At 33.4% G+C, this 7,994-nt stretch overlaps 1 pseudogene; it reads left to right on the top strand.

Annotated features, from left to right (window-relative positions):
• The first annotated feature begins 2,670 nt into the window (after nucleotides 1–2,670).
• LOC114087868 (large ribosomal subunit protein eL19-like) lies at nucleotides 2,671–3,243 on the top strand (annotated as a pseudogene).
• The last annotated feature ends 4,751 nt before the right edge of the window (nucleotides 3,244–7,994 follow it).

The following is a 7,994-nucleotide window of genomic DNA, read 5'->3' as shown; positions in this document are numbered from 1 at the left end:
AAATATGTTCAGGGATGTTATAAGGATTCTAGTCTACAAATCATATTATGTTGCCATTTCCTAAAAACGTAAGTGAGAAGGACATGAATAGTTACCAACACTCTTCCAGTGAGCAGATTCCTTGGTAGGGAACTGACTTCTAATCTTATAACTCCATGAATCATCTCTCAGCAACAGTGATTGAATCAATTTGTTTATCTGATAGAGATCTTACAGCCAATGGAAATGTCCTACTTCCTTTTGTAAGTGATCTACTTTCTTAGAGTAGCACATCAGAAAGCTTTTAGTAGTCTATAAATGTTTACTGTCTTCCTTCTCTCACTGCTCCAATCCACATACTTTTATACATATGGTGTGAAACTTACTGCACTAAATATTAGGATTTCAAAATCTTACATCATTTCACATACTAGTTCTTTTTTGTTCTTTTTTTATATACATGACAATAGAATGTATTTTGATATGTCATAGATATATGGAATATAGTATTTTAATTAGAAAAACATTCTTTTGGTTATACATGATGTGGAGTTTCACTGGTGTTATATTCATATATTAACATAGAAAAGTTATGTACAATTAATTGTACTGTCTTTCCTATTCTCATCCCTGCCTCCTTTCCCCTCATTTCTCTTTGTCTAATCCACTGAACTGCTATTCTTCCCCTCTGCAACTCCATGTTGTGTGTAAGGCATCCATATATTAGAGAGACTCTTTGACATTTTTTTTAGGATTGATTTATTTCACTTAGCATAAATCTATCCATTTGCTGGCAAAAGTCACACTAGTTCTTTATTGAGGATGTGGGTAGACCTTTATACCTAGAAAGGTATTTGAGGGCAGAATTTCTCATCAATTACTACTATCCTAAGTATTTGACAGAAACATTAGGTATTTGATTGTGTCCTGGCTTTTTTGAGACCATAAGAAAAGCAAAGATACTATGAATAAGTACACTTAGAAATTTCTATCAATTTTAAGATGAAGTGGGGTTAAGGTCATAGTGAATACTATCTCTGTAGTTGCTTTTATGGTGAGAACTTACACATACACAAAACTTAATTGGTCTTTATTTTAAAATATAGATTAGTCAGGTGATTTATATTTTTTTTTGTTTCATAGCTACCTCCCTATTAGTCATGCATTTAAATAAACTCCTCAAAGTTGAAAAGGTAGTATTTTGTTGTTGTTGTTGTTTACTATTTCAATAGTACCTCTTTAAAAAAATCCACCTTGATCTATGATAAGAATATTAAAGGTAATAATTTGTTGAAGAAAATCAAAATGTCGACCTGAGAGAAAAAATGTAGATATTTGGTTCAGTTAGAAGTTGAAAATTTGTCGTAAGTTGTAACAAAACACATTAGTAATAAGATCATTTTGCTGCACATCCTTCCTGAGTCTGCTTCAAAGCAAAGCGTAACACAACACCAACTTAATTCTATTCAGATCTGAGGGTATAAGAAGGTACTTAGTGATGTATACCTTCTTTAATTCAACATGAAGTTTAAGTAACTGAGAAGTCAAAAAAGCATTGAGGAGCAGTGAAGTGGAGGATTTCCAAGTTTTATAAAAATACACATTCAACAGTAGCTGTTTAGAGAATGACTAGCAATGCAATCTGTGATAATTCCTTGCAACTATAAACTTAGATATAATAGTTTCAAATAAGCAAGTAATAAATCTGCCTCATGTATTTATTTTTATTTTTCTTAGGTTATATTGTCACATTAAAGTTCCTTTCTCTAAGTTTAACAGAAGCATTTAACATTGTAATCTTATTTATTCTGAAGTGAAGAGACAACTATATTTACTATAAAGGACAAGAAAACTAGTTTTAAAACTTACCAGAAAAATTTAACTCGCGTTACAGACTAATCTCAGTACAAAATTGATGTAAATCAGTAATTTAATTAAAAGATGTTCTCATTTAGCTGTGGATAATGTAATTTTTCATTTTCAAAATAAATACTTAAATTATCATACCATAAGTTAGATCCCTATATAATGGGAAAAGGAATACCAAGTTTGAAAATTTTTAAAAAAATATTTTTTCTTAGTTGTAGTTGGACACAATATCTTTATTTTTAATTGTTTTTATTTTTATATGGTGCTGAGGAGAGAACCCAGTGCCTTGCATGTGCTAGGCAAGTGCTCTACCACTGAGCTACAGCCTCAGCTCCTGAAAATTATTTTTGTGTAGTGCTCACAAGTGAAGTCATTGCACATTTCATAAGACCACAATGTAAATACTACTGTAACTTCTGATAGCACAGATTTTTTACTGTAAAGATGAAATCATACATGATATATTATTTTAATCTGGCATCTTTTACTTCAAACTGTGAGACTCATATTTTCCAGTAACTAAGTACTATATTCACATTTTATCAAGTTAAGTGTTTAATATTATTATCAAAAGTTTATTTATTACAGGATTCTGTGTTTGTGACTACTGTCTCAAATAAGGAATCGGGGTCTCAAAAGCTCTGTTGAAATACTTGAAAGTAGATGACTACAATACACATGGAGAGTAATTGCAATGAACAATCATTATCCTAAGAAATAGTGTAGAGTGAGCAGTGAAAAAGTTTGGGGAAGAAGAGCTTTGCATCACATTTTGTTTATAGTGAGGCAGGAGTTCTTTCTTTGACTGCCATAGCCCCAGCCATGAGTATGCCCATACTTCTGAAGAGGCTGGCCTCCAGTGTCGTGTGCTGTGGCCAAAAGAAGGTTTACTTAGAACCCAATGGGAGATCAATGAAATTGCCAATGCCAATTCTCATCAGCAGATCCAGAAACTGATCAAAGATGGACTGATCATCCTCAGATTGTGACTGTCCATTGTCGGGCTCCATGCAGGAAAAATATCTTGGCTCGCGGGAAGGGGAGGCATAGGGGCACAGGTCAGAGAAAGGATACAGCTAATGCTCCAATGCCCTAGAAGTTAATGTGGATGAGGAGGATGCCAATTCTGCAGAGGCTGCTGAGGATATTGTGTGAATCTAAGAAGACCCATGCATGTTCCACAGCCTCTAACTGAAGGTAAAGGGGAATGTGTCCAAGAATAGCAAATCCTCTTGGAACACATCCACAGATGAAGGCAGATGAGGCCTGCAATAAGCTCCTGAGTTCTTGAGGTCTAAGACCAAGAAGGCATGCAAGCACCCTGAGGAGCACCTCCAGGCCAAGAAGAAGAAGATCATCAAGACTCTGTCCCAGGAGTAAGAGACCAAGCAATAAAGCGCCCCTCTTGTGTTGGTACATAGTAGCCTCAGTGATTACATAGATCAGTCCTTGAAATAAAAACAAGCTTTATCTTATTTTTTTCTTTTCCTTTTTCTTTTTTTCTTTATATATGACAGCGGAATGCATTACAATTCTTATTACACATGTTGAGCACAATTTTTCATATCTCTGGTTGTATGCATAGTATATTCACACCAATTCATGTCTTCATACCTGTACTTTGGATAATAATGAACATCACATTCCACCATCATTTCTAATCCCACACCCCCTCCCTTCCCCTCCAACCCCTCTGATTTACATATTGCCATACTAGTGTCTGTTGTATTCTGCTGCCTTTTTAAGTCTTGTTGGTGTATGGTTCCCTTGAGCAGTATGTATTGTCCTTCTTTATCCTTTTTGATTGACTTTAGTTTGAAGTCTACTTTATTTGAAATGAAGATGGAAACTCCTGTTTGCTTCCACAGTTCATGTGAGTGGTGTAATTTTTCCCAACCCTTCACCTTCAGTCTGCGAATGTCTTTTTTTTATGACATGATTCTCTCGGAGGCAGCATATTGTTGGGTCTTTTTTTTTTTTTAATCCAATCTTCTAGTCTATATCTTTTCTTTTGATTGGTGAGTTTAGGCCATTAACATTCAGGGTTATTATTGAGACATGATTTGTATTCCCAGCCATTTTTTGTTTATTTTTGTTATTTAATGTGACTTGGTTTCTCTTCTGGTTAGATTTTCCTTTAGTGTAATCCCTCCCTCTGCTGATTTTCATCATTGTTTTTCGTTTCCTCTCTTTGGAATATTTTGCTGAGGATGTTCTGTAGTTCAGGCTTTCTAGTTGTAAGTTCTCTTAACTTTTGTTTTTCATGGAAAATTTTTATTTTATCATCAAATCTAAAGCTTAGTTTTACTAGATATAAGATTCTTGGTTGGCATCCATTTTCTTTCAGAGCTTGGTATATGCTGTTCCATGATCTCCTGGTTTTGAGGGTCTGGGTTGAAAAATCTGCTGAGATTCAAATTGGTCTACCCTTGTAAGTGATCTGATTCCTCTCTCTTGTGGCTTTTAAGATTCTATCCTTATCCTGTATGCTAGACATTTTCATTATAATGTGCCTTGGTGTAGATCTGTTGTAATTTTGTATATTTGGTGTCTTGTAAGCCTCTTGTATTTGGTTTTCCAATTTGTTCTTCATGTTTGGGGAATTTTCTGATATTATCTCTTGAAGAGATTGTGCATTCATTTGGTTTGAAACTTTGTGTCTTCCTCTATCCCAATAACTTTTAGATTTGGTCTTTTGATACTATCACATAATTCTTGGATGTTCTGTTCATGGTTTTTAACTTTCTTCACTGTGTGATCAATTTTATTTTCCAGATTATATACTTTGTCTCCATTATCTGAAGTTCTTTCTTCCAAGTGATCTAGTCTGATGGCTATGCTTTCTATTGAGTTTCTTATTTGATTTATTGTATCCTTCATTTCAAGGATTTTTGACAGTTGTTTTTCAGGGTCTCTCTCTCTCTCTCTCTTGAAATAATCTTTTGCTACCTGTATTTGCTCTCTTATCTCATTGTTGGAGTGATCAACTTTTGCTTGTATTTGTTAATTTAAGTCAATCTTTAATTCACAGATCATTTTTATTATGAACCTTCTGAACTCCTTCTCTGACATTTCATCAACTTTGCTGTCCATGGGTTCTGTTATTATACTGTCCTGGTTTGTTTGGGGCACTCTCCTCCCTTGTTTTTTCATGTTGTCTATGTGTCTTCCTTTCTTGCAGTTTCTTCTCTAAACTATTGTAGTACCTAGACTCTGGTGAGTTTCTGCCCCTCTGGGAAAGGGGTGGACCAGGCATGCTGTGCACCTTGGCCCCACAGATGCCGGTGTGGGTGGATCTGGGATTCTGGGCTTAACCTCTGACCTCTGGGCTGGATCTTGGTGCCCTGTGGTTGTCCACTGGTCAGAAGGGGTGCCCCTGCACCAGAGGCTAGGCTCTGGTGAATGTCTCCAAGCTTTATCTTTTAAAATAAATTATATATATATATATATATATATATATATATATATATATATATATATATATACACACACACACATATCTGTTGAAGAAATTATATATTGATATATATTTATATTTGTATATGTGTATATATTTATAGATAGATAGATAGATAGATAGAGATATATAGGGGCAATGGAAACCTGAGAGAGTTATGGCTCTATAGGCAACTGGCTAGGTTTAAGCATGTTTCTTAGATTAATTTAAAGCCATTTAGCCAGTTTAAGCAACCACTCTACTTAGAATTAAGTCACTGAGAAATGATGCAGCAATATCCAATTTGTGCACTTTAATTAGAATGATGCCAGATTTTAGATTTTATGATAATATAGTTAGATGTATAAAATGCTCAAAGTAAAACGTTTTTCCCCGTTTGAAGTCTTTTTTTTAAATTCTTTCTACAATCTTTACACTAGAGATGAGGTAGGAAAGAATCAACACAGAGTAATTTTGTTTTATAGTCTGTTAAAATGCTGCTGTACTTATTCATGATGCATGTCATTGAAAATGTAAGTAGTTGTGTCACCCATACCTATGATAATGTGTTTATGTATTTCTAAATAAATCGTAAGAATTATAAGAATATAAGATTACAAAATCTGAATGTTGGGCATCTGTGTTCTAGATTATCTCTTGATTCATTGTGTGTGTGTGTGTGTGTGTGTCTGTGTGTAGCTATGGAAAGATAAACACACACATAGGGTCTAGAAGTTCTGATTATTCTTTTTAAAATTTTTATCTCAGAATAGAATATATTTAAAAAGAATAAATGATAAGGAATCCTCTGACACTACCATTATTTGTTTAATGTTTTATTAAAGGAATTTTTATTTCTTAGAATTTAATGTATGATTTTTAAAACCTCAACAAGAGTTGGGTCCTCAGATCTAAATTTAACTTTAACAAATGCCTATACTTTGTGACTTCATTAAATAAGATTTACAAAATTAAGTGATGATTTGTTTTCCTAATGGTAGTTTTCTCTTATTTACAGTTTTATTTCTGATAATTGCAGTATCCATGGTTGACCTCAGTTTGAATGTATTGAACAGAAAATCTCAGAAACAGACTGTGCTTTATATGTTTTAGATTGAGCTCACTTCTGATTAGCATGATTTCTTTCTCTCTGTCCAACTGGAGACGTGAATCATCACTTTGTCCTGTGTATCCATGCTGCATATGCTATCATCCCATTAGTCATTTAAAATTAGTCTCAGTTACACAATAGTTGTGTTTAACTAGCCCTTGTAATGTTGCTAAAGTGAAAATACAGTTGTTCTTTCAATTTATATATGCCCAAATAAAGAATGAATTCAGTTCAAAAAGATATTTTGAGGGAGACTACATTCACATAAACTTCATTACAATTTTATTGTAGTTATTCCATTAAATTACTAGTTATTTTTGCTAATGTATTGCTGTGTCTGATTTCCAATTTAAAATTTACCACAGGTGTATACGTATTGGAAAAAAGTAGGACTGTACATATAGAGATCAATACTATGTGTGCAGTCCAACATCTGCTATGGAGATTTGAACATATCCTCCATGGTTGAGGAGATCATTGTGGTAGAAAACCTGAATTTTGAATGATTTAAACAGCATGTGGCTTGCTTCTATTTTGTAGCCATTTTTTTTTCTGATTATTTGTAGCTAGACATTTATTTCTGGAGTTGGCTTTATTTCAAGTCACTTTCTCTATGGTTTATTTATCTCTCTCCCTTGAGACATTTCCTTAATGGAGATTTGAGAAGTCGATAAGAAAACTGCAGAGGTTATGGAATTTAATAGTCAATCACCTGATGGACCTTGATCATTATGACCTTCTCACCCCAATATTCTTCTCAAAAGGAGACAATCTGTGGTGCTTATCTTCTCTCTAGAGACACTCAGGAATTTATCTGATCCACTTTTTCTCACCTGCACTGTATTGCTTTGATCTAAGCTCAATGTTGTGTGAAATGATTTTTCCTTTAGAAATACTAGGCTGTTCAACTATTTGTCCCTTTTGCTTGCTAAATAAATCAGATGACTTAGAATCTTCTGGTTTTTACATTGCCATGCTCCGTTACTACATATTAAAAATTATATATTGGGTAATAATTTGTAGTGTATTTAAAAATGCTGTTGAAGATTTCACTTCACATACTATCAAGTAAATACAACTGTGCATTCATACACACAGTTCAATTTTGTCAACTATCAAAGAATCACATTTAATTAACTCTTTACTTGCTGCTACCTAAGAATAATTTTTAGAATTATTTGAGTCCACAAATTGTTAAATATTCAGCAAATTGTTAGCAAGATAAAGGAGGGTTTCTTATATATGAAATTCAAAAACTATTGTATAATTTTTGGTAATTCTATGGAGTGACATAACCAATTCTATGAAATTTCATAAAGGACTGAACAGAGATGTTGCCTGAAAGTTTAAGTTGCATTTATGGGAAGACCCTGAGAAAATGTCACTTGTAAAAAATATACAAGTATATTTTATTTTCACAGTATTTGTGTTAAAATTTCCAAGAATGTAGACTTTTTCATCTGTCTTTCTTCACATAGCAGAATGTTTTTGAGACACTATATTTATAGAAAAAGGCTTAAAGGAAACACTTTATTGTGACAGAGAATGTATAAAACCATTTAGCAAATACCTAACATATACCCATTCATGATTAAAACA

Source organism: Marmota flaviventris, chromosome 2, assembly GCF_047511675.1.
Source record: "Marmota flaviventris isolate mMarFla1 chromosome 2, mMarFla1.hap1, whole genome shotgun sequence".
NCBI classification, from domain to species: domain Eukaryota; kingdom Metazoa; phylum Chordata; class Mammalia; order Rodentia; family Sciuridae; genus Marmota; species Marmota flaviventris.
Note: the sequence above shows the minus strand (reverse complement) of the source record. Positions and strands in the feature narration are given on the sequence as shown.